The sequence below is a fragment of the Equus caballus genome, chromosome 29 (genome assembly GCF_041296265.1).
Source record: "Equus caballus isolate H_3958 breed thoroughbred chromosome 29, TB-T2T, whole genome shotgun sequence".
Classification (NCBI taxonomy): Eukaryota; Metazoa; Chordata; class Mammalia; order Perissodactyla; family Equidae; genus Equus; species Equus caballus.
Window position 1 is genome coordinate 25,928,125 of NC_091712.1, and position 26,545 is coordinate 25,954,669.

At 37.8% G+C, this 26,545-nt stretch overlaps 1 protein-coding gene across 28 annotated transcripts in view; it reads right to left on the reverse strand.

Annotated features, from left to right (window-relative positions):
- MLLT10 (MLLT10 histone lysine methyltransferase DOT1L cofactor) overlaps positions 1-26,545 on the reverse strand; it is a 256,175-nt gene that overhangs the window by 220,323 nt on the left and 9,307 nt on the right. Inside the window, exon 1 of one of the 28 annotated variants that reach the window (XM_023632294.2) lies at positions 21,367-21,581. The exons of the other annotated variants lie outside the window; for them this stretch is intronic. The gene's annotated coding sequence lies outside the window, so the exon portion shown is untranslated. Of the gene's footprint in view, positions 1-21,366; positions 21,582-26,545 lie in introns of those variants that run through there. 28 annotated transcript variants of the gene reach the window in all.

The window sequence follows — 26,545 nt, forward strand, 5'->3', positions numbered from 1 at the left end:
GATCGGTCAGCAGCCATCAACACCAAGGCAAGACCCTCCACCAGCACAAAGATTATGACTCGCTGAAGGCTCAGGTGATGGTTTAGCATCTTTTAGCAATAAAGTATTTTTTAATTAGGTATGTCCATTGTTTGTTTTAGACATAATGCTATTGCACACTTAATAGACTACAGTATAGTGTAAACATAACTTTTACGTGCATTGGGAAAACAAAAAATTCATATGACTCACTTTATTGTGCTAGTCACTTTATTGCAGTGGTCTGGAACACAACCAGCAATATCTCCAAGGTATGCCTGTACAAATCAACACCACAATGAGACCCTACTAGGATGGCTAAAATCAAAAAGATAAACAACAACAGATAAACATATCCTGTTGGCAAGGATATGAAGAAATTAGAACCCTCCTATGTTGGTGATGGGAATGTAAAGTGGTATAGCTGCTTTGGCAATTCCTCAAAAGGTTAAACACAGAATTATCACACGGCTCAAAAATTCCAACCCCTAAAGAAACAAAAACGTACATCTACCCAAAAATTTGTACACAACTGTTCATAACAGCATTATTCATAAAAGCCCAAATGTAGTTACAACCTAAATATCCATCAACTAATGAATGAGTAAATAAAACGTGGTATATCCATTCAGTGGAATGTTATTTGACAATAAAAAGAAACCAAGTTCTAGTACATGCTACAACATAAGTGAACCTTAAAACCATTATGCTAAGAGAAAAAAGCTACTCACAGAGCACTACATATTGTATGACTCCACTTACATGAAATGTCCAGAATAGAGACAGAAAGTAGATCAGTGTTTGTCAGGGCCTGGAGGGTTTGGGTAATGGGTAGTGGCTGCTAATGGGCAAAGAGTTTCTTTCTGAGGTAATGAAAATGTTCTAGAATTGATTATAGTGATGGCCGCACAGTTCTGTGAATAAACCAAAAACCACTGAATCGTACACTTTACACTGCTGAACTGTATGTGAATTATATATCATTAAAGCTGTTTTTTAAATAGTAACTTTAAAATATATTTTTTTAAAAAGATGAGACAAACAGAAGAAACTTAATAAAATGGTACACCTAAATCCAATCAGATAATTACATTAAATGTTAAGAAACTAAACTAATTAAAAGACAGTGTGCTGGCACAGATATGAAAGTAAAAGCCAATTATGCATCATCTATAAGAGACCTGCTTTAAACAAAGACACAAACAGGTAAAAGTAAATGGATAAAAGAATATATCATACAACTCAAAAGTATAAAACAGTGACTACATTTAATATTATTTATATTTAATAAAAAAGATTTCAGGACCAAGAAAATAAAGGGAGACACTTCATAACAATAAGCATCAAATCATGAAGATGTTAATAATCATAAATGAGTACCTAATAACAATGCTTCAAAATACATGAAGCACAACTTGTCACAAAGGGATAAATACACAATTCCACAAACACAGTGAGATATTTTAACATCTCTTTCTCAGTCATTGACAAAACTAGACTTAAAAAAAATAAATAAAAAATGGATAATCTGAGCAATACTAAAAACCACTATACACATTCTTTTCAGATAAACATGGTACATTCACCACAAAAGACCATATACTGAGCCAAAAAACAAGACACATGAATTTAAAAGGACTGAAATCATACAAAGTATGTTCCTTACCACATTAGAAAAACAGGTTTAAAATTAATGACCTAAGATTCCTCCTACAGACTCTATAAAAATGCAAAGTAGGAGGCCAGCCTTGTGGCGCAGCAGTTAAGTGCGCATGTTCCACTTCTGCAACCCGGGGTTCACCGGTTCGGATCCTGGATGCAGACGTGGCACTGCTTGGCACACCATGCTGTGGCAGGTGTCCCATGTATACAGTAGAGGAAGATGGGCATGGATGTTAGCTCAGGGCCAGTCTTCCTCAGCAAAAAGAGGAGGATTGGCAGCAGATCTTAGCTCAGGGCTAATCTTACACACACAAAAAAAAAATGTAAAAAGAAAATGCAAAGTAAACCCAAAGTAAGTAGAAGAAAGGAAATAGTAAAGATAAGAACAGAAAACAATGAAACAGAAAAGAAACAGGAGAGAAAATTTAAAGTCAAAGCTGGTCCTTTGGAAAGACTGACAAAGCTGATAATCCTCTAGCTAAATTGATTTAAAAACACACACACACAAATTACCAATATCAGGAATAAAGAAGGAATTATCACCATAGAATCCACAGATACTAAAAGGACAAAAGATTATTAATAACTTTATGCTAACCAATTCAACAACTTGCATGAAACGGAAAAACTCCTTGAAAAATACAATTTACCACAATTGACAAGATTAAACAGAAAATCTAAAGAGCATCTTGTCAAATTCATTATCAAAATCCTTCCCCAAAATTCTCTAGGCTCAGATTTTTTCACCAGTAAATGCCTTCAAACACCAAGGAAGAAACAGCATCAATCTCACAAACACTCCCAAAAGATAGAGACCACTTCCAAAACCATTTTCTAAGTTCAGCATAAATAATACTAATGAACATACCAATAATACCAAAACCTGAAAAGAAACTACAAAAGAAGACAATTACTAACATCCCTCATGTACACAGATGCAAAAATATTTAATAAAATATGAGCAACTTAAATCCAGCAATATATAAAAAGGATAATACACTATGACCAAGTGAAGTTTATCCCAGGAATACAAGGTTGATGAAACATTTGAAAACAAAACAATGAAATTCATCATATTATTTTAAATGCAACATATAATCATCCGACAGATGCAAAAAACATGTGACAAAACTCAATATGCACTCACTCTATAAACTATCAGAAAACTAGGAATAAAAGAGATCTTATTCAACCTGTGTAAAATCTTGTCATTATGTATTTTTGATACTTCGAGGCCTTGCAAACACTGGAGGGGACTGCCCCTCCCAGGGCTAGCTAATTCCTGGAGATAGCAAACAACACCCCAGCTAGCTTTCAAACGCAACCCAACCAATCCTGAGCCCATAACCCCAACCATCTCTATCTATTTTACACTCCAGTCACTATATTCCACTGCTCTAATCACCCCAAGGCCAGGTACCAGACAACCAGCAGCAGCCCCTATGCCCCAGAGCCCTTGAAATTATTCAAACTAGATAATCCTAAACCTGATTGCCATTCCTTGCCTATTTCTTCCCACAGAAACCAAAACAAAGGCTCATGCCTTTATCTCCTCCCTTGTACTCCCTCTGCCTCCTAGGTGACCCTGGTGCTTCCCCAACTGGCTTCCTCCTGTATAGTGGTGGACCCTCTCCTCTGGGGATCTATGACTATAACAAACTATCTTCTCAATGGCAGTCCTCTCTTGATCTGTAACTGCCTGCCATACTTAAATAATAATAAAACCTATATTTTAAAACAACCTGATAAAGGTAATCAATAAAAAGCCTACAGTTGACATCATAATTAACAGTGTAAAGCTGAGTGCCCTCCCTAAAAAATGGAAACAAGATTTAAGTACATGCAATACGGGAAGAAAATAAACAGAATACAAATTGGAAAGAGGTAAAAGTTTTATGACATGATCACCTACTAGAAAAATCTAAGTTATGTGCCCAAAAAACTCATAGAAAGGGCCAGCCCAGTAGTACAGTAGTTAAGTTCACACATTCCATTTCAGTGGCCCAGGGTTCGCCAGTTCGGATCCCGAGCACAGACCTACCCACCACTTATTAAGCCATGCTGCAGAGGCATCCCACACATACAACAGAGGAAGATGAGCAGAGATGTTAGCTCAGGGCCAATCTTCCTCAGCAAAAAGAGGAGGATTGGCAGCAGATGTTCGCTCAGGGCGAATCTTCCCCAAAAACAGAAAAAAAGAATCTCACAGAACTAACGTGAGTTAAGTAAGGCTGTAAGACACAGGTTGAGACACATAAAATTCTATTTCCATACACTAAGAATAAATAATTAGAACCTGAATTCTTTAAAATACACTTACAATAGCATCAAATAACATGAAACATTTAAAAATAAAAATAATTTTAAAAAGAAAAGAGGGGCCAGCCCCAAGGCCAAGTGGTTAAGTTCCGGTGCTCTGCTTCGGTGGCCCAAGGTTTCACTGGTTCAGATCCTGGGTGCGGACATTGCACGGCTCATCAAGCCAGGCTGAGGCAGCGTCCCACATGCCACAACTAGAAGGACCCACAACTAAAAATACACAACTATGTACCGGGGGACTTTGGGAGAAAAAAGAAAAATAAAATCTTTAAAAACAAAAGACATGCAAGACCAAAATAATGCTGCTTGGAAAAACACACAGATGACCTAAATCAATGGAGAGATGTACAATGCTAAGAAAAGATGACAACATCATTAACAAGTCAATTCTCCTCCAATTGATCTATAGATTCAAAGCAAGTGCAATACTAAATTCCCACCAGCCTTTTTGGAGAAATGGAAAAGCAAATATTAAAATTTATATGGAAATGTTAAGGACTTAGAATATACAAAGCAATCTCGAAAAAGATGAAAAAGGTTGCAGGACTTGCAAATCTGATTCAAGACTTACTACAAAGTTACAAACAAAATAATGTGGTAATGATATAAGGACAGACAAACAGATCAACAGAACAAAATAAAGATTCCTGAAATAGAGACTACTCACGCAGCCAAGTGATGTTTCTCCAAAGCAATCCAGTAAGGAAAGAAGACTCTTTTCAACAAATGGTGCAGAAACAATTGGACATCCATATGCAAAAAGCAAAACCTACAAAACTTGATTTGAGATGCACCACAGATCTAAATATAAACTAGCAAAAACAAAAAGTTTCAGAGGGAACAAAGGAAATTACTTTCATGACTTCAGGGTTAGGCAGAAGCATCCTAGCTCACAGTAAGTAATAACTACGAAAGAAAAAACCGGTAAATTAAACTCCGTCAGACTTACATATTTCTGCTCAACAAAAGGCACACATAGCTAAGGGGCTGGCCCAGTGGCTTAGTGGTTAAGTTGGCACACTCCACTTCACTGTCCCAGGGTTCGCCAATTTGGATCCTGGGCATAGACCTACACACCACTCATCAAGCCATGCTGAGGCAGCATCCCACAGAGAAGAACTAGAAGGACCTACAACTAGGATATACAACTATCTACTGGGGCTGTGAGGAGACAAAAAGAAAAGCGGAAGATTGGCAACAGGTGTTAGCTCAGGGCCACTCTTCCTCACCAAAAAAAAAAGGGGGGGGTGGGGCACAGTTAAGAAAATAAATAGGAAAACATAGATTTGGATCAAGTATTTACAAAACATTCGCCCAACAAAGAATGGGTATCCAGGACATACAAGGACCTTTTGCAACTCAAAAAAAAAAAGAAAAAAAAGATGAACAAACAAAGAACAAAGAAAAATAGGGGCCGGCCCCGTGGCCAAGTGGTTAAGTTCACGTGCTCCGCTTCGGCAGCCCAGGGTTTCACAAGTTCAGATCCTGGGCACAGACAGGGCACTGCTCATCAGGCCATGCTGAGGTGGTGTCCCACATAGCACAACCAGAAGGACCCACAACTAGAATATACAACTATGTACTGGGGGTCTTTGGGGAGAAGAAGAAAAAAAGGGAAAAAAATTTTAAAAAAAAAAGAAAGAAAGGAAAGAAAGAAGGAAAAGGGCTAAAGGTTTAAAAAAACTCTTCACAAGAGAAAACACATGAATGGTCAATAAGCGAATTAAAATGTGTTCAATATCACTAGTCATTACGAAAATGCAAAATAAAACCACAACGATACCACATCCAGTCAAGACGGAATAAAAGGGACCAGATTTAGCCTTCTACATGAAATAATAAAAACCTAACAAAACATATGAAACAACAACACTGAAGATTTTGGAGAACAGATGAGGAATGACAGTGATCCCTGGCAGACAAGAAACAAACAACATAAGCCATCCGTTTGCCCAGCTTACTGCCTTGAGTTTCCAGGCCATGGTACAGGGAGAAGGAACCCAGGCAGAGCCTGTAGTCTCCTTAAGCTGAGAAAACGGTGTTGGGAGTGCAAGGAAGCCAAGGTGGCTAGAGCTCACAAGGGAGACCCACTGAGCAGAGAGCTGGGGAGAGAGAAAAATGAAGAGATCTACAGGGGCTTACCCTAGAATGTACTGAGTAACGAATCAGCACTTGCACGGGAGAGAACTGTTCAAGGCCAAGGGGAGAACCACCAAAAGATTCAGAAGTAGCAGCAGCCAATGTAAATTCTCACCATTCAATATCATTTCTAGCAATGCTTCCCAAGGTAATAGAGCAAATGTGCGCACAAATAATGTAACAAGAACATTCATCAAAGTGTTGTTGCTAATAGCAAAATATCAGAAGCACCCTAATGTCCATAAAAAAAGGAATTGACAAAAAAGAAAAGAATATGATACATCAGAGAATGGATCCTCTACAATGATAGTAAGGATGAAGAGGTCCACATTGACTGAGGTGAAATGTTCAAGATACATGGTTAACTTAACAATACTATGAATGAAAAAAGCAAGTATTAACAGAATAATACCAGTATTAACAGAAGGATTGCAATGGGGTAAACTATATTTTTATATATAGAATTTTGAAGTGTATATTCAATGTGTATATAGAAGTGATTATCTTGTAGACATGGAAAAATAAAGAAAATTTCCATTTTCTAAAGAAAAAAACAAAGTAACAGCACCCAGAACTCTCATAAGGATGCAAATAAGGCCTCTTCCCAAAAGCCAGAATGGAAAACCTATAATTCATACCACATCAGAGTACTATGAAGGGTAATGCCTCAGAAGGAGGGGAAAATTAACCCTAGACTAAACAAAGCTCTGTTCCATCCAAACAAAACATAAATGCAAGACCCAAAATGAATAAACTGTTTTCCAGTAACTTAATCATGTCACAAAACAAAGTCCAAAAATGTTTTTAGGCATACTAAAATAGAGAACCTAACAAGATAAAATTCACAATGACTAAAAGTCAATAAAAACTTACAAGACATAACGGAAGCAGGAAATTACACTTCATAATGAAACAAAAACCAGTCAATCAAACCAATCTTGAAATGACACAGACAATAGAATTAGTACAAAAGTCATTTAAAGCAATTATGAATACACTCCATCTGTTCAAGAAGCTAGAGGAAACATTAAACATGTTACACAGAAACATCAAAGAATTAAAAAATTTGAACTTCTAGAGATGAAAATTACAAGGTCTAAGATGACAAACATACTCTGAGACTTACAGCCCATGAAATCAAGTAATAGTTACTAACCAAAATGAAAGAGAGAGAAAAAATACTTTAAAAAATGAATGAACAGAGCAAACGTTAGCTTTGAGACAACTTTACAAAACCAAATATTCTTGTAATTGGGGCGACAAAGGAGATAATACAGAAAAAAATATCTGAAGAAATAATGTAAACAATTTGCCGTATTTGAGGAAAACTATAAACACATAGAAGAAAGCACTCTTTAAAAGCCACCAAACGATAGAAACATAAAGAAACGTAAACCAAAACATCATAATCAAACTGCCTAAAACCAGAGACAAAGAAAAAATCTTCAAAGCAGCCAGAGAAAAAGGTCATATTACAACCACAAAATCAAAAGAAAGTTGAAACAGTTGTATTAATATACAAAGTAAACTTCAAAATCAGCATTATCAAGAAAAAAGAGGGTCATTTCACAAAGATAAAGGGTTTAACTCATTAAGATACAAAAATCCTAAACATTTATTCACCTAAAAACAGCTTCAAAGTACATAAAGTAAAAATAACCAAACTACAAGAAGAAATGGGAAAACCCACAATTATATCTGGACATTTCAACAAACCCTCTCAATAACTGGTAGAACCAGCAGACAGAAAATCACTAAGGATACATAAGCCTTGAACAATATGATCAACCAGAATAATATCATCAAGCAAACTGACATTAAGTAACTTTATAGAATACTGTTTACAAACTAGCAGAATACACATTCTCTTGAAGGACACGTGGAACATTCGCCAAGACAGACCACATTCAGGCTATGAAACAACTTGATAAATTTAAAAGTTTTCAAGTCATATAAAGAATTTTCTCTGACCACAATGCAATTAATTTAGAAATCAATGACAAAAATCAACGGAAAAATACCCAGATGTTTGGAATCTAAATACATTTCTAAATAACCAATAGGTCAAAGAAGAAATCAAAAGAGAAAATAGTATTTTGAAATGAATGAAAGTGAAAAAAAAACTTACCAACATTTGCGGCAGCCAGTTAAAGCAATAATTGAGGGGGAAATTTATAGCGCTAATAGCCTATATTAGAAAAGAAACTCAAGTCAATTACTTCACCTTGCACCTTAAGAAACTAAAAGAGAAAAATATAAAGATCAGAGCAGAAATCAATGAAATAAAACAGAAAAACAACGGAGCAAACTCAATGAAATCAAAGACTAGACTTATTCTGAGAGGATAAAACACATGTACTTTTCCCTATTCTTTCTGCTAAGTAGAAACAAAAACTGCAGACTTTATAAACAAAACAAACGTATTCTGAAAGGTGGTGAGAAGGCAAATTAGCTAGAGACCACAGGACCCAAGGAACAACAGAGCAGTGAGTTCCCTGGGTTTTCTTTCTGCCTAATATGTCCCACTCTTGGAATGAAACAAGTCAGCAACCCAGAAGCACCAACAGCACAGACCAAAAATGAAGCCCTAACAAAAAGCTTCTCTCTCTAGACAAAGGACTGGGAAAGGGGCATATTAGCTAGAAAGAAAACTTTTAGACAGTAGCTGCTCTACTCCAGCAAATATCACAGAAAAACTGGCCCTACCCACTCCTGAAATGGTCAAGTGGGGAACCTACACATCCACCCTCTTGAGACTATGAGTCATCCCAAGACTCTCACTGGGTTAATGTAAGAGCAGGTCATGCAGGGAATCAGAACTTTCATCCTCATGGCTGGTAATGAGCATCTCCCCCATCTATGGCGTCAGTGAAGACAACATGGAAACCCTGGACTTTCACCTCCATCTGGCAGTAACAAGACAACCCACTCTGTTCCCACTGGGGTGGTATCAGAGAAGGTCTAGCAGGGAGTCAGGACTTTCACCAACACACAGTGGTAAGTGAGGCTACATCCAACGTGGAAATCAGGTAAGGAGCCATAACTCCCAACTCAGCTCAGCAATAACAAGCAGGTTCCCTCAGATGTCCACCCAGGCCAAACAGGGAACTTGAACTTCATCCCCTACCTGGCATAAGGAAATAGTGCCCACAGTCTTCTCCTGTCAGACAAGTGTCAGAGAAAGCCAGCTAAAACAGGTTTACATAAGATGCAAGGTCCCATAACATAATACAAAAATGTCAGGTTTCAATCAAAAATCATCTATCATACCAAGAACTAGGGAGATCTCAAACAGAACTAAAAGAGAGAATCAACAGATGCCAATACTGAGATATCTGTAATTTTAACACCTGACAGAGATGTTAGAATTATCTATGAAGATTTAAAAGCACATGATAAAAATGATTCAACAAGTAATTATGAACACAGAAAGGAAAAACAGAAAGTCTCAGCAAAAAACTGAAGATAGAAAGAAGAGCCGAATAGAAATTTTAGAACTTAAAGTACAATAAGCAAAGAGCTCAATGGATGATCTCAGCAACAGAATGAAGGAAAGGGAGGAAAACAATCAGTGAACTAGAAGATATAACGATAAAAAGTAAACAACAGAGAAAATAACTGAGAACAAAAAAATGAACAGAGCCTCAAGGATCTTTGAGACTATAACGAAAAACCTAACATTCACGTCATCAGAGTCCCAGGAAGGAAAGGAGAAACAAGGTGGAACTGAAAAACTACTTAAATAAATAATGGCTGAAAAATCCCCAAAACTACAGATTCAAGAAGCTGAGCAAATCTCAAACAGGATAATTCCAAAGACATCTACATCTAAACACATCCTAATTAAACTTCTGAAATCTGAAAACAAGAAAAATATCTTGAAAGCAGCCAGAGAAAAACGACATTTTATTTACAAGCGAAAAAACAATTTGAATGAGAACAGATTTCTCATCAGAAAGCACAGAGGCCAGAAGGAAGTAGCAAAATAATGAAAGAGGAAGCCTCTAGGAAAACGAAAAAAACATATTGAACTGAACAAAAATCAAAATATAACAAAGCAAAATTTGTGGGACATAGCTAAACCACTGATAAAAGGGAAATTTATATAATGCACAGAAAAATGGAAAACTCTCAAATCAATAATCTAAGCTTCCACCTCAAGAAACTAAAAAAAGAACAAAATAAATCCAAAGCAAACAGAAGGAAAAAATAAATATAACAGCAGAAATCAATGAAATTTAAAATAGGAAAAAAAAAAGAAAAATCAACAAGACAAGGAGCTGGTTCTTTGAAAAGATCAATAAATTGATAAACCTCTAGCAACATTGACAAAGAAAAAAAGAGAGAAGACAAATTACCAGTATCAAGAATGCAACAGGATATCAGTAAAGAGCCTGTAGACATCAAAAGGATAATAAAGGAATGCTACCAACAACTTCACACACATAGACAGTTAGACAAAATAGACCCCTTCCTTGAAAAACATAAACTACTCCAACTCACCAATCATGAAACTGATCATTTGAAGAGCCCTGTAACTATTTTAAAATTTTAATTTGTAGTTTACAAACTAACAAAAAAGAAATATGAAGGCCCAGTTTCAACGAAGAACTGTACCAAACATTTAAAGAGGAATTAACACCAATTCTATACAATCTCTTCCAGAAAACAGAAAAGGAGGGAGGACTTGCCAATACATTTTATAAACCTACCACTATTCCAATATCAAAACCAGAGTACGAAAAGAGAAAACTACAGACTAATATCCCTCACGAATGGACACAAAAACCCTTAACAAAATACAGACTACTGTAATATATAAAAAGAACTGTATGCCCTGATCAAGAGAGTCTTACTCTAAAGCTGGTTAAATATTCAAAATTAATGAATGCAATCTAGAACATTAACAGGCCAAAGAAATTACATATATGAATTGATGCAGAAAAAGCACTTGACAAAGTTCAGCACCCATTCATGATTTCAAAAAAGCTAAGAAAAATAGGAATAGAACAGAGGTAAACTTTCTCAACTTCATACAGAACATCAAAAAACCTACAGCTGACATCCTGCTTAGTGGTTTTCATCACAGAGTGAACGCTTTCCCCCTAAGGTCGGAAACGAGGCAAGTACGTCCACTAGCACTAATCTTAATCAACACAGGGCTGAAATTTCTAGCCAGAACAATTAGGCAAGCATAAAAGGCATACAAATTGAGAAGGAAGAAATAAAAATAATCTATTTTCAGATGACACATTTATCTACATAAGAAATCCACAACAAAACTCCTAGAACTATTAGGTGAATACAGCAAGGTTGAAGGATACAAGATAAATATAAAAATCAACTGTTATTTCCATATAATACCAATAAATATGTGGACACCAAAATTAAATGTACAATACTATTTATAATTGCTTCCAAAAAAATTAAATACTTAGGTATAAATCCAAAAAACATGGATAGGCCTTGTAGGCTACAAACCATGCAAAACCAACAAAAGAAATCAAAGATCTAAATAAATGGAAACGCACAGAACGTCTTTTAGAAGACTCAACTCAATATAGTAAAGATGCCAATTCTCCACAAACTGATGTGCAGGTTTAATGATATCTCTATCAAAATCCTAGCAAGCTTTCTGGATAGATACAGACAGGTTATTATTATATGTTTTGTTTTTTTTCTTTTAAACCAACACCACAAAGGAACTAGACAGCCAAAACCAATTTTGAAAAAGAATAATAAAGTGGAATGAATCATCTACCTGATTTCAAGAGTTATTATATAGGTACAGTAATTAAGAGAGTGTGAAACCACCAGAGAGACAGACACAGAGATCAACGGAACAGGACAAAAAGCCCAGCAATATACTCAAACAAAGATGCTCAGCTGATTTTGAACAAAGGTGCAAGAGCAATTCAATGAAGGAAAGATAGACTTTTCAACAAACGGCACTGGAGCATCAGGACACTCATAGGCAAAAAAAGAACCTTCACCTAAGTCTCACACAGTTTATACAAAAATTAACTCAAAATGGATCACAAACTCAAATGTAAAGCATAAAACTGTCAAACTTTTAGGGGCTGGCCTGGTGGCGCAGCGATTAAGCTTCCACATTCCGCTTCAGCAACCCAGGGTCCGCGAGTTCAGATCCCGGGTGTGGACATGGCACTGCTCAGCAAGCCATGCTGTGGTAGGCATCCCACATATAAAGCAGAGGAAAATGGGCACGGATGTTAGCTCAGGGCCAGTCTTTCTCAGCAAAAAGAGGAGGATTGGCAGCAGGTGTTAGCCCAGGGCTGATCTTCCATAAAAAAAAAAATAAAAAACTATCAAACTTTTAAAAGAAAACATAGGAGAAAAATCTTTGGGATCTAAGGTTAGGTAAAGAGTTATCAGATTTGACAATAAAAGCATGATCCGTAAAAGGAAAAATTCATAAACTGGACTCGAACAAAATTAAAAACTCTTGCTCTGCAAAAAAAGTCCATTAGGAGGATGAAAACCCAAGCTCCAGCCCAGAAGAAAATAAAAATAAATCACATAGGGGCTGGCCCCATGGCCGAGTGGTTAAGTTCGTACGCTTCGCTGCAGGCGGCCCAGTGTTTCGTTGGTTCGACTCCTAGGCGCGGACATGGCACTGCTCATCAAGCCACGCTGAGGCAGCGTCCCACATGCCACAACTAGGACCCACAACAAAGAATATACAACTATGTACCGGGAGGCTTTGGGAAGAAAAAGGAAAAAAATAAAATCTTTCAAAAAAACAAAAAATAAATCACATACTTGACGAAGTACTCATAGCTAGACTATATAAAGAACTGTCAAACTCTACAATAAAAAAGATCAGCAAAGAATGGAAAAAATCACTATCTGGAAAAAAAATGACAAGCACAAAGGAAGCACTGCTATGCGAGAAGACTGGGGAATGAAGACAGGGTGTGAGGGCAGTGAGAGCAAAAGGGACTAAGGCTTCCTTTCCTTCTCCACCTCAGCCCTGACAGACAGAAGGCAGCTTATGTTCCACTGCCTCCTGACTATGATGCTTTGAATGTTGCCAACAAAACTGGCATGATCTAAACTGAGTCCAGCTGGCTAATTCTAAACATAAATGTTTTCAAAATAAATAAACAAATTAAAAAATAGGCAAAAGTCATGCACAGATATTTCAGCGAAAGAGGATACACAGATAGCAAATCAGCACAAAGATGGTCAACATCATCAGTCATTAGATAAATGCAAATTAAAACCACAACGAAATACCACTACACACCTAAAAAAATTACTAAATAAAAAGAATAGTGACAATGCCCCACACTGAAAGGATGCTAAATTGGATAGCTCACAGATTTCCAGTGGAAACGTAAAACAGTACAGTCACTCTGGAAAACACTTTGCCAATTTCTTAAAAAAAACTAAACATGCAGCCATATAGTACTTAGCAAGTGTACCACTGGACATTCATCCCAGAGAAATGAAGACCTACATTCACACAAAAATCTGTATGTGAATGTTTCTAACAGCTTGATTCATAACAGCCCCAACCTGGAAATACCTGAGACAGCTTTCAGCATACCAATGGTTAAACAAACTGACCAGAACATAGAATACAAAGCATTAAAAGAGACAGAACCACTGGGGCCAGCCAGTGGCACAGCAGTTAAGTTCGCACGTTCTGCTTCAGCAGCCCGGGATTCACCAGTTCAGATCCCAGGTGCAGACCTATGCACCACTTGCCTAGCCATGATATAGCAGGCATCCCACATATAAAGGAGAGGAAGATGGGCACGGATGTTAGCTCAGGGCCAGTCTTCCTCATCAAAAAAGAAAAAAAAAGAGGAGGATTGGCAGCAGATGCTAGCTCAGGGCTAATCTTCCAAAAAAAAAAAAAAAATAAGGATCGAACTACTAAAACATTCAACAACCTGGATCAATCTCCAGAGAATTATGTCGAGTGAAAAGAAACCAATCCCCAAAAGTTACATATTCTATGATTCCATTTATACAACATCCCTGAAATGACAGAATTACAGAACTGGAGAATACGTTAGTGGTTACCAGGAACTAAGCATGGGGGCAGGAAGGAAGCAGCTGTGGTTATAAAAAAGGGCACCATGAAAGATCCTTGTGGTGATGGAATTACTGTTTATTTACTGTATCAATATCCTGGTGGTGATACTATTCTATAGTTCTTCAAGACATTAGCACTGGGGAAACTGAGTTAACAGTATGCAAGATCTCTCTGTATTATTTCTTGCACCTGCATGTGACTCTACACTTGACTTAAAATGAAAAGGCTTAATTAAAAAATAATTGTAAAGGAACAATATGAAAAGGAAATTAAGAAAACAATTGCACTTACAATGGCATCAAAAAAAAATAACTTAGAAATGTACTTATCCAAGGAGGCAAAGGACTTATATACTAAAAACTACAAAATGCTGCTGAAAGAAACTAAAGACAACACAAACAAATGTAAAGACATCCTATGGAAGACAATGTTGTTAAGATGTCATTACTACCCAAAGCAATCTACAGATTCAATGCAATCCCTAGCAAAATTCCAACATTTCATGCAGAAATAGAAAAACACATTCCTAAAACTCATTTGGATCTCAAGGGACCCCAAATAGCCAAAACAATCCTGAAAGTGAAGAACAAACTTGCAGGACTCACACTTCCTGGTTTCAAAACTTACTACAAAGCTACAGTGATCAAAATGGTATGGTACTGACATAAAGACAGACATACAGAGCAACAAAATAAAGGCCAAAAATAAATCCTTGCAAATATGGTCAAACGATTTTTGGCAGGGGAGCGAAACCATTCAATAGGGAAAGGAACATCTTTCCAAAAAATGGTGCAGAGAAAACTGGATATCCACATGCAAAAGAACTAAGTTTGACCCTTACCTTACACCATATAGAAAAATTACCTCAAAATGGATCAAAGACCTAAACAGAAGGGCTAAAATTTTAAAAATAATTAAAAGAAGACACAGAAGAAACCATCGTGACACTGGATTTGGCAATAATTTCTTGGATATGACACCAAAGCATAAGCAACAAAAAACAAAAATAGACAAATTGAACATCAAAATTAAAACTTTTATGCATCAAAGGACACTATCATGAGAGTGAAAAACCCCAAAGAAGAGGAGAAAACATTTGCAAATCAAATACCTGATAAGGGTCTAGACGCAGAACTAGATAAAGAACTCCAGAACTAGATAAAGAACTCGTACAGGCCAGCCCTGCTGCCGAGTGGTTACATTCGCGCGCTCTGCTTCGGTGGCCCAGGTTTTCACCAGTTCGAATCCTGGGTGCTGACATGGCACCGCTCATCAAGCCATGCTGAGGTGGCATCCCACATGCCACAGCTAGGAGGACCCACAACTAAAAATACAGAACTATGTACCAGGGGGCTTTGAGAAAAAGGAAAAAAAATAAAGTCTTTAAAAACAGAAAAGACAAATAACGTATGATCCCACTTAAATGAGGTATCTACAGTAGACAAACTGATAGAAAGCAGAAGAGAAGTTACCAGGGGCCAGGGAGAGGGTAGAATGAGGAGTTATTGTTTAATGGGTATAGTTTCTGTGTGGGATGATGAAAAACCTCTGAAAATAGACACTGGTGATGGTTACAACACTGTGAACATAATGCCACTGAACTGCATACTCACATATGTCTAAAATGGTAAATTTTCTGTGGCGTACATTTTATCAGAATTAAAAAAGAAAACAATTGGAGATTACCATGTTCATAGATTGTAAGATTCGAAATTGTAAAGATGTCTCAAATTGATTTATAGAATCAATGCAAAGTCAATCAAAACACTAAAAGGATTTTTCATGGAAAAATATAATTCTAAATGGTTATGAAATGCAAAGAGCAACAGGCAAGATACCAAAAAAAGAGAAAGACAAGAAGGAAGGACTAATTTTATCTGCTATCTCATGTCCAGATTTACAAAGCTAGAGTAATTTTAAAATTGTGGTATTAGCACAAAGATAAAACAAATCAAAAGAACAAGACAAAAAGTCTAGAAACAAATTCATCCATATATGAACTGATTTATGACATGGTGCCACTGTAGAGCAGGAGCGGAAAGAACGGTGTTATATAATATAACTGGCTGTTGTCATTTACTATAATATGTAATATGTATTATATGTATAATATGTATAAAATACATAATATAGATAAAATAAATATTTTCCTCTCTATTTTACTCTATACAGAAAATCAAATCCAGATGGCTTGGTTATAGACCTAAATGTAAAAAGCAGGAAAAAACACTCTTTTAGAAGATTATACAAGAGAATAATTTCATGACCTCAAGTTATGAAAAGATTTCCTGGGGCCAGCTCAGTGGCACAGTGGTTAAGTGCGCACGTTCCGCTTCTCGGTGGCCCGGAGTTCACCAGTTTGTATCCCAGGTGCAGACACGGCACCGCTTAGCAAAAGCCACGCTGTAGTAGGCGTCCCACATATAAAGTAGAGGAAGATGGGCACGGATGTTAGCTCAGAGCCAGGCTTCCCCAGCAAAAAGAGGAGGACTGGCAGTAGTTAGCTCAGGGCTATTCTTCCTCAAAAAAAAAAAAAAAAAAGATTTCCTTAACAGGTCACAAAAAGCACTAACCACAAAAGAAAAGAAAAACAAATTTTTGACTACATTGAAATTAAGAACTTTTCATTAAAAGAAAAACTGAATCACTAACATAGAGAAGTTATCTGCAAATCTCAAGTGAGAAAATCCAAATAGCCTACAAATAGATGAAAAGAGGGTCACCATCATTAGTAATCAGGAAATTGCAAAGTAAAAACCACACAACTAAATATATTGTTTAAAAATAAAACTGAAGAGAAGTAGGGACAATAAATACAAAATTCAGGAAGGTGTTTCCATCAGGGAAGCGGATAATGGGATCAGAGAGAGGCACAAAGGGGTCAAAGATATGAGCAATGCTCTACTTACTAAGCTTGGTGGGTATGTGGAAATTTACTTTATTATTTTGTTTTAATTGTCTATATACTGGGTACACCCTCTTTTTTCTAATTCCTGTATCTTACAATTAAAAATAAGTTAAGAAAACCCTACACACAAACATACAAATGAGTAAATTAAAACACACAGGGTTGGTCCAAAGAAATTAGGAGTCTTTGTTTTGAATAAGAGGAAAATATTAATCCTTTTATAACTTATATGTGGCTATTCGTTCAAATGACAAAAGAAATGTAGTACTTTGACATATGTTATCCACACATCAAAGAAGACCAAAGGATAGTGTGTGTTTGGGAAAGAAAAGTTAGCACTTTCCAAAAAAATCAGTTAGCAGAAGCAGTCAAACATCCACAAATATTAATCAGCTGTCATCAAAAATTAAAAAAACTTCTGGAAAGTCTAAGTAAAATGAAATTTTCATGAACAGAGATACAGCTCATTTGAATTTCTCTATTCTAATTTAAAGACAGAGAATACAGTAGAAATTAGAGGGTTAAATAAAACACACATATACAATGGCAGAAACTAATAAACCTCAGACAAGATTCAACCATGAAGGAATAGTGTCCTTATAATGATGATATACTTCCTAATCTCACCACATTGATGCTATTTCATTTTTCTCCTATTCTAAGAAACATCAACGTGAAGATATTCACATATACGTATGTATTAACACTTCTGGTAACTTGCTTGAACTATAATCTGAAGTACAGCACGACGCTTAAGAGTATCACCTCCGGAGGCCAGCCCAAGGGCAGAGTGCTTAAGTTCACATGCTCCACTTCAGAAGTCCAGGGTTCAAAGGTTTGGATCCCAGGCACGGACCTACACAAGACTCATCAAGCCATGAAGACTGACATGGATGTTAGCTCAGTGACAATCTTCCTCACCAAAGGGAAAAAAAAAAACGGCATCATCTCTGGAGTGTCAGGGTTCAAAATCTGGCTTACCTACTTTTATGTGACCCTAAACAAATTACTAAACCTCTCTATAGCTCAAGTTGCCTCAGCATTAAAAACAAAAATAGATAAAACAGTACCTATATTGCATTATCCTGTTGAGAGGGTGAAATAATACATTCCTCTATGTAAAGTACCTGACGGTACATGGCACGTAAACAGAGCTCCACACTATTTTGCAGATAAGGAAACTAAGGCTTAGCAGATAAGCTTACCCAGTCATATACCTAGTCCCTCTGGTTCCAAAGCCCATGATCTTAACACTACTACTATACTACCTGGATATGTCTGGGTGAGATTAGGGATTATGGTTGTCTTTTCTTTAGCACTATACTAAAATTTTTTTTTTTTAAGATTTTATTTTTTCCTCTTTCTCCCAAAGCCCCCCAGTACATAGTTGTGTATTTTTCAGTTGTGAGTCCTTCTAGTTGTGGCATGTGGGACGCCGCCTCAGCGTGGCCTGATGAGCGGTGCCATGTCCGCGCCCAGGATCCGGACCGGCAAAACCCTGGGCCACGGAAGCAGAGTGTGGGAACTTAACCCCTCGGCCACGGGGCCAGATCCTAAAATTTTTTTAAGATAGAAGAAAACAGGGCTCGCCCCGTGGCCGAGGGGTTAAGTTTGTGCGCTCCTCTTTGGGAGCCCAGGGTTCCTCCAGTTCGGATCCTGGGCGCGGACCTGGCACCACTCATCAGGCCACGCTGAAGCGGCGTCCCACATGCCACAACTAGAAGGACTCACAACTAAAAAATATATACATACAACATGTACTATTTGGGGAGAAAAAGCAGGAAAAAAGAAAAAAGACTGGCAACGGCTGTCAGCTCAGGTTAGCCAATCTTTAAGAAAAAATAAAGAGGACAACAAATACTTCTTTACCTTTGTGACGAGAACAGAAAAGCACTGGTGGCATTTGAGAACAGCATGCAGAGAGTAATCTTCGGGGATTATTTGTCTGCTCACAGCTATGCAGTGAATGGAGTGGGGAACGTAAGAGAATAGGAGGGGTAGCGACCAGGTAGATGGAAAAAGAAGAGCTTACATGGTGTTTGGCAGCTGTAATTTCTACTTGGCTCTAGAGGAATGCCATCATAAATTTCTGACCCTGCTGTCTAACTACAGAACTAGAATTTTTTATTGTGGGCAGGTGTGCTTACCCAGCCATACTCTGTGCAGAACTTAAATGTGTGTGAAATATAATACTTTTAATGGAAATACTATGGACCAGAAAAAAAATTTTCCTTGAATAAACAGCTAAGAAATACCATAGGAGGGCTGGCCCCGTGGCCGAGTGGTTAAGTCCGCGCACTCCGCTGCAGGCGGCCCAGTGTTTCGTTGGTTCGATTCCTGGGCACAGACATGGCACTGCTCATCAAACCACGCTGAGACGGCGTCCCACATGCCACAACTAGAAGAACCCACAACGAAGAATATACAACTATGTACTGGGGGGCTTTGGGGAGAAAAAGGAAAAAATAAAATCTAAAAAAAAAAAAAAAAGAAAAGAAATACTATAGGAAACTGGGACACAACAATCATATTCACTTTGTAGGAGATAATCTTGAAACAGAGGGGACTGTACTGAAAAAGAGAGAAGTAAAAAGCACTGGTGGCACTTGAGAATTAAGTTCGCATGCTCCACTTCAGAGGCCTGGGATTCAAAGGTTTGGATCCCAGGTGTGGACCTACACACCACTCATCAAGCCATGAAGATTGGCACAGATGTTACCTCAGTAACAATCTTCCTCACCAAAAAAAAGAAGAAGAAGAAGGCATAATTCTCCATTTCACCAAGAATGAAGTTCATTATAAATATGTGTAATATTCTACCTTTATGTAGGAAAGATAAACAAGAGTCTATATATGTATAAGCATGTACATACATAAAGAAACTAGGAAAATGAATAAGAAACTAATAACAACAGGGGGCCAGCCCCATGGCCAAGGGGTTAAAAGTTCCACGTGGTCCACTTCAGTGGTCCAGTTCAGGGGTTTGGATCCTGGCATAGACCTGCTCCACTCATCAGCCATGCTGTGGAGGCATCCCACATACAAAGCAGAGGAAAACTGGCACAGATGTTAGCTCAGGGCTATCTTCCTCAAGCAAAAAAAAAGAGCAAGATTGGCAATGGATGTTAGCTCAAGGCGAATCTTCTTCACCAAGAAAAACACTAATAACAATGGGAGATAGGAAGCAACACTGGGCAAATAAGAGAGAGACAGGTTTAGAAGGAAGAATTTTCACTGTATATTTTTTCATATTTTTTTAACCATGCCAATATATCACCATATCAAAAATTAAATAAATAATTTAACCTACTGCAATAATCTTGACAAAAAAGTTAGGGCTTAGATTATATGACTATAAAAGTAAAGAAATTAAATTCAAGATGCCTAGGATACCTAAAAAGAGATATCCAGAAGGCAACTGCAAATATGGATATGAAGGCTAGAAAAGAGTGTTCAGGTGATACTGATGCCTAGAGGCATTCAGAAGCATACATATAAGTTTACCTATGGTGAGTTAATCAAGTAAACAGGCCAGAAAAGCAATCACATAACTTAAATTTTACAGAAGAAAGTAATGCCAAACAGGAATTCAAAAGGTAATGTTTAAAGAGCTAAGAGTTTAAGACAGCAGCTTCCCAGAAGCCATGAGAAAAGAGAGCTGCAAAAAAGATGGAATGAGGGGCCAGTCTCATGACCAAGTGGTTAAGTTTGCACGCTCTGCTTCAGTGGCCCAGGGTTTCCAGTTCAGATCCTGGGCACAGACCTAGCACCACTCATCAAGCCATGCTGTGATGGTGTCCCACACAGCAGAGGTAGAAGGACCTACAACTAGAATATACAACTATGTACTGGGGGGCTTTGGGGAGAAGAAAATTTAAAAAAGAATATTGGCAACATATGTTAGCTCAGGGCCAATCTTTAAAAAAAAAAAAAAAAAGACGGAGTGATCAGTTTTAAATGCTGAAAGTAAATCAAGTAGAATGAAAACTGAAAAAATTTTGGATTTGGCCATTTGAAGTTAATAGCAAAATCAACCGAGTGGTGGACTTAAGAGCCAAATATAACTGTTTGAAGGGTGAATGAAAAGGAGTTTGTGATTATCTTATATACTTATTTATACCTAAAATTATTCAGAAAATTAGTGAGACAGCCTACAAATAAAAGACATGTATTATAACAATAAAAAACAGAAAAATGAACATTGAAAGCCAGTATGAGGGACACGCCCCTGATTCAGGGAAACTGCTCTTACCCCTGACTCCAACTATGTAGTTCTAGTGAGGGTTGCCATTCACAGTACCCTCCCCACTCCAGCCACAGGGATGGTGGGTACATGATCCAAGACAGGCCAATCAGAGTCTTTGCCACGATTCTTCAAGAGAGCCCCTTCTTCTGGTAGAAGGGGCTGGGAAGATGAGAGCCAAGAGCTGTCAGCAGTCATGGTTGCAGCCTCATGAAGTAGAGAGTCTGTAGTATGAGAGAATGAAATCAACACGCAGAGAAACAGAGATAAGAGGTTGAAGTCCTAAGCCCCACAGGAGGAGGAGAAGGGAACAAATAGACTATTAGTCAGATTAATATAACTGATGTAACTAAAGACCAGATTTGGTTCTGGGCTGCCTGGTAGTCAGAAAAAAAAGAAAAACAGAATGTGTATCATAGAGCTATCAAAAAGGAGGAAATATACCAGATCCTCAAGGGAGACAATGTTCCTGATGCTAAATTATTAAAAGAATTTCCTGTACGCAGATCTTTATAAAAGGGTCACTGAAAGACAATGGACAGTGTCCATGCTGAGAGTGTTAGAGCAAATGCAGATTTCATATGCTATTGCTTAAAATGACAACTAAGTTATATCTCAATCATTAAATATAACTACAGTAAGAAGGTGAAGAAGCAGAGATATCAACTATGGTTTTATTCTTCCAGGAAGTTTGCTAGTGAAACAGGAAAGAAAAAGGTGAAAAATGTAAAGGGAAAGTAGAATCCATAGGAAGATTCAAAAATGTGTGCAAGCTGAGTGGGAAAAAATAAAGTAAAAAGGAGAGGCTAACAGGCAAAACAAGACCCTGGAAGAAATGGGAAAAGACCACAGGTAGTTAATTCCACTTAAAAACTACCCCTCTCCGGGCTGGCCCCATGGCCAAGTGGTTGAGTTCGCGCGCTCCACTGCAGGCGGCCCAGTGTTTCATTGGTTCAGGTCCTGGGCGCGGACGTGGCACTGCTCGTCGGGCCACGCTGGGGCAGCGTCCCACAGGCCACAGCTAGAAGGACCCACAACTAAGAATATACAACTATGTATCGGGGGGCTTTGGGGAGAAAAAGGAAAAAATAAAATCAAAAAGAAAAAAAGAATATTAAAAAAAAAACAACAACTACCCCTCTCCTTCCTAAAACTCCATTAAATGAGATGAAAGGGCATAAAGCCACAAAACCAAAAAGAACATAAGGGAAGACGACAGCTATAAAATTTTGGAAGTTAGGAAGGAGACAAGTAGTCAATGACTTGGGAGATCAGAAAAGATTGCTGCAGTGAGACAAGCCCAAAAACAAGGTAGCTTAGGCCACAAAGCACCAGAAACTGGAGGGACTTTAGGAACCAGGCATGAGGGGCAGGGAACTGCATGTGCCCAGCGGTGGGAGGGATGGGTTCAGGTGAGGCTACAAACAAGAGAAACTGAACATAATCCGAAAAAGGATCAGCGCTGCCCGCCTCCACCCCCCGCCCAAATCTCCTTCTCCACTACACACTACCAAGTAACTGTCTCTCCTCCGCTCTGAAAAACTGCAGAAAGGATAAACAAGAGGAAATGTGGACGTGGGGATACCAGCCACAGCTGAGGAAAGGGGTACCATACTGAAAAAGAATAATTGAAAATCTAATTCTAAATAGTGAAACTCCAGCAACCATGTGGCTCATGAATACTGGTAACCAGGCTTGTCAATAACCAAAGAGATGACTGGAGGATTTTTCTCTGAATAAACTAGCCAGTTGGTGGGCTTCTAATAAAAGAACCCAGCTGTATCACTTACAGAGAAGCCAATAAGCCAATAATCCTGCCCATACACACAGAGCTTCCAATCAACTCATCAAGCGCTTGTCCAAATTCAAACAGATGACCGAGAGTCACTAGACTTTTAAGCAAAGTCTCTAATAAGACAGGCCAAAACCAACAGGTAAAAGGAACTCTGAGGAAGAGTCCCAAGAGCAGAAGAAAACTTCGGAAAACTGAAAAACAATCACCCTCTGATTCCTATCTTCATAAAGTTGAGATATTGCATCCAAGAAACAAAAACACAAGACGGAAAATAAGGAACATTCGGAGAGCACAGAGGAGCCCTTGGAAATTAAAAGTATAATAGAAGTTAGAAATTTAAGTGAAGGGTAGGAAAATATATAAGTAATTGCCTCAGAAAGTAGAGCAAAATATAAAAAATAGATTAGTTAAAAATATACAAAATATACAAAATCAGAAGATTAGCTCAAAAGGTCCAATATGCAAATAAAGAAACATACAGAAAAAGTAACAATGACAACAGAAGTGAGGAAATTATCAAAGACATAATTCAAAAAAAATTTCCCTTAACTGAACTCATATTCCCTAACATGATTTACCAAATCGAAAGGGTCACTGTGTACTCAGTACAATGAAGGACGGAAAGCACACTACCATGAAAAATATCAGAAATAACCCAGATAAAGAAGAAATACTAAACTCAGAAAGAACAATCAAATACAAAGGATGAGAAATAGAACTTCGATGGACTTCTTAACAGAAAAACTGAAAGCTAATAGGCAAAGGAGAAATATCTTCAAAATTCTGAAGGAAAATGATTTCCAACCAAGAATTCTATATTCAGCCAAACTATCAATCAAGTGAGACAATAAAGCTACCAATTTTATCAAACATGCAAAACCTTAAAAAATTTATTTCTCATGCACCTTTTCCTACAAAGCTGCTAAAAGATGTGCCCACCAAAATAAGGAAATAAACCATTAAAGATGAAGAAATAGGGGAGAGAGAGGTTGAAAAACAGGGAATCCAAAATAAGCAAGAAGCAAAGAAACTCCCAAGATGACAGTGAAGCTCCAGGCTTAAAGAGAAATCAGCCCAGATGGGAGCAGGGAGCTGGTACCCAGAGGAAGGTATCCTTTCGTTTAAAAAGGAAAGGGGGAAGAGGGAAGTGGAAGAAGGAGGAAAAGAGCAAGAGAGAGGAGAGGAAAGGCAGAAGGAGAGGAGACACGAAAGGAGAGGAGAGGAGTGGGAAGGAAAGAGAAAGGGAAGGGAGGAGGAAAGAAGAGAGCAGGAGAGGAAAAGGTAAAGAGAAGAAAAGGAAAATTCAACTTATGGAAAATTGAATTTATAGACTACTTGATTCAAAACCAAATAGAAGATTATATGAAGAAGCAACTAGAGGGCATATAAAGATTTAGCCTTAAATAAAGAACACAAGGAAAAAGAAAATAAAAGACAATTACTAAAAATAATTAACACAAGAAAACAATCACAGTACACTTTTTGGCTCAGAAACAAACAAAATATTTAAATAGTCATAACAACATAAATACTGCTGTTTAACACTACTGATTTAACCAAAATTTGTGGTATACTGAAAGGCAACATCTAAAACTGATACATCAAGAATGGCTGCTTATACATTCCTTTTAGAAATACAGCAGTAAATAGGAGAAGGAACAGCCAGAAGCAGTTACCTCTGAGGACTGACATGAGGGTTCAAGAGCCCAGCAGCAAGGTATTCTTTTGCATATGAGAGAAGCTTTTGGTACTACCTGACTTCAACTATGTGCATTTACCACCTTCATAAACATAAAAATTAAATCTAAACAAAAAATGGAATACATAGGTACCATATGCTGAGCAACAGATCAATGTACTCCTACGTTTTCATTTCTCTTACTAGTTATGTAGCCAGGATAGAAAAGGATACGAGCAAGTAGCAAGCACCTACTTCATGTCAGCCGTTATGCTGGGCTTTTTCTTAGAGTAAGAGAAAGGAATTCAAGAAGAGAGACGAGAAATTAGCTATTTGCTATTTCATCTATGGTGGAAAGCTCTAAATTTGTTAACTTTTTAAAATCACCTCTTTCAAAGCTACAGGAACTTAGGACGCTATGACGAATTTAAAAGCAAATATTAGATATGAATCAGCAGTAAGAGAAAAAAGAAAATGTTTAACTTTGAAGGCATTCTATTTAAAGCATACAGGCTAAAAAGCTTATACAGAAGTAAAAAGAAAAAGGTTTTAGGGGCCAGCCCAGTGGTGTCGTGATTAAGTTTGCACACTTCACTTCAATGGCCCAGGGTTGGCCAGTTTGGATCCCAGGCTCAGACATACACACCGCTCATCAAGCCATGCTGCGGCAGCATCCTACACACAAAATGAAGGAAGACTGGCACAGATGTTAGCTCAAGGACAATCTTCCTCAAGCAAAAAGAGGAAGATTGGCAACAGATGTTAGCTCAGGGCCAATCTTCCTCACCAAAAAATAAATAAATAAATAAATAAAATAAAACTTCCTTATAAAAAAAAGAAAAAAGTTATATACAATATTTTTTACAAAGGGAAGTGGAGACACCCTATCCTGGCTTCTTGCACTCAGAAGTCAGAGACAAGTAAATTTTAAAACAATTTTTAATTATGTAGATAAAGGTAAATCTCCAAGTGGCAGAAATAAAAAAGAACTTAAAAGCTAACAGACCAAACATTAGTGGAAACTGAGGCAGTCAATGAAGATATCAAACCTAACAGAAGCCTTAGAGGTTGGGTTGACTCTGACACTAGCACAGACCTTAGAGGTACAGAAAAGCTCTAACTTGGTTCCCTGCGTAAGGACCAGCGCTGGTAAGGGCCTATCCCACCACCAAAGCAGAATCTCTCCCAGAAAAACATGGCCTGGACCACTAAGACTAGAGAAGCTGCACCGAAGTGAGACGGCTATTCTGGACATGAATAGAAGAGTCACTCCAGAAAAACAGGAAACTCAAGCCTATGCTGAGACAGTGCGGGGCCCAAAATCCACTATCTAAAGGGTGCCAGGAGCCACGTCAAGAAACAAAACTTAAAAACTGGTCTGGAGCAATGAAGGCCATTAAGCAAACTGTGACAGAGTCTGCTGCTTAACAACCCCAAATCATTTTCCCCTTCTTCCATACTAACAGAACTCTGACTTTATTCAGTTCATCAATGGGCTTATATTTTGCAATCCCTAAAATTAAAAGCCAGTAAAATTAAGCAAAAATTGTTGAGTGGGGCTTCCAGGAAAACTTGTTTAAGAGGATAACTCAGCTGGGAGGAGAACCGTCTTTAACCTTACCCTCCCCCTTGTTTCTGCAGTCACAATGACTGCAGTTCCAGCTGCCATGCTGTGACTGCTGGACAACCCCGAAAACGAAAACCATGCACTAAGG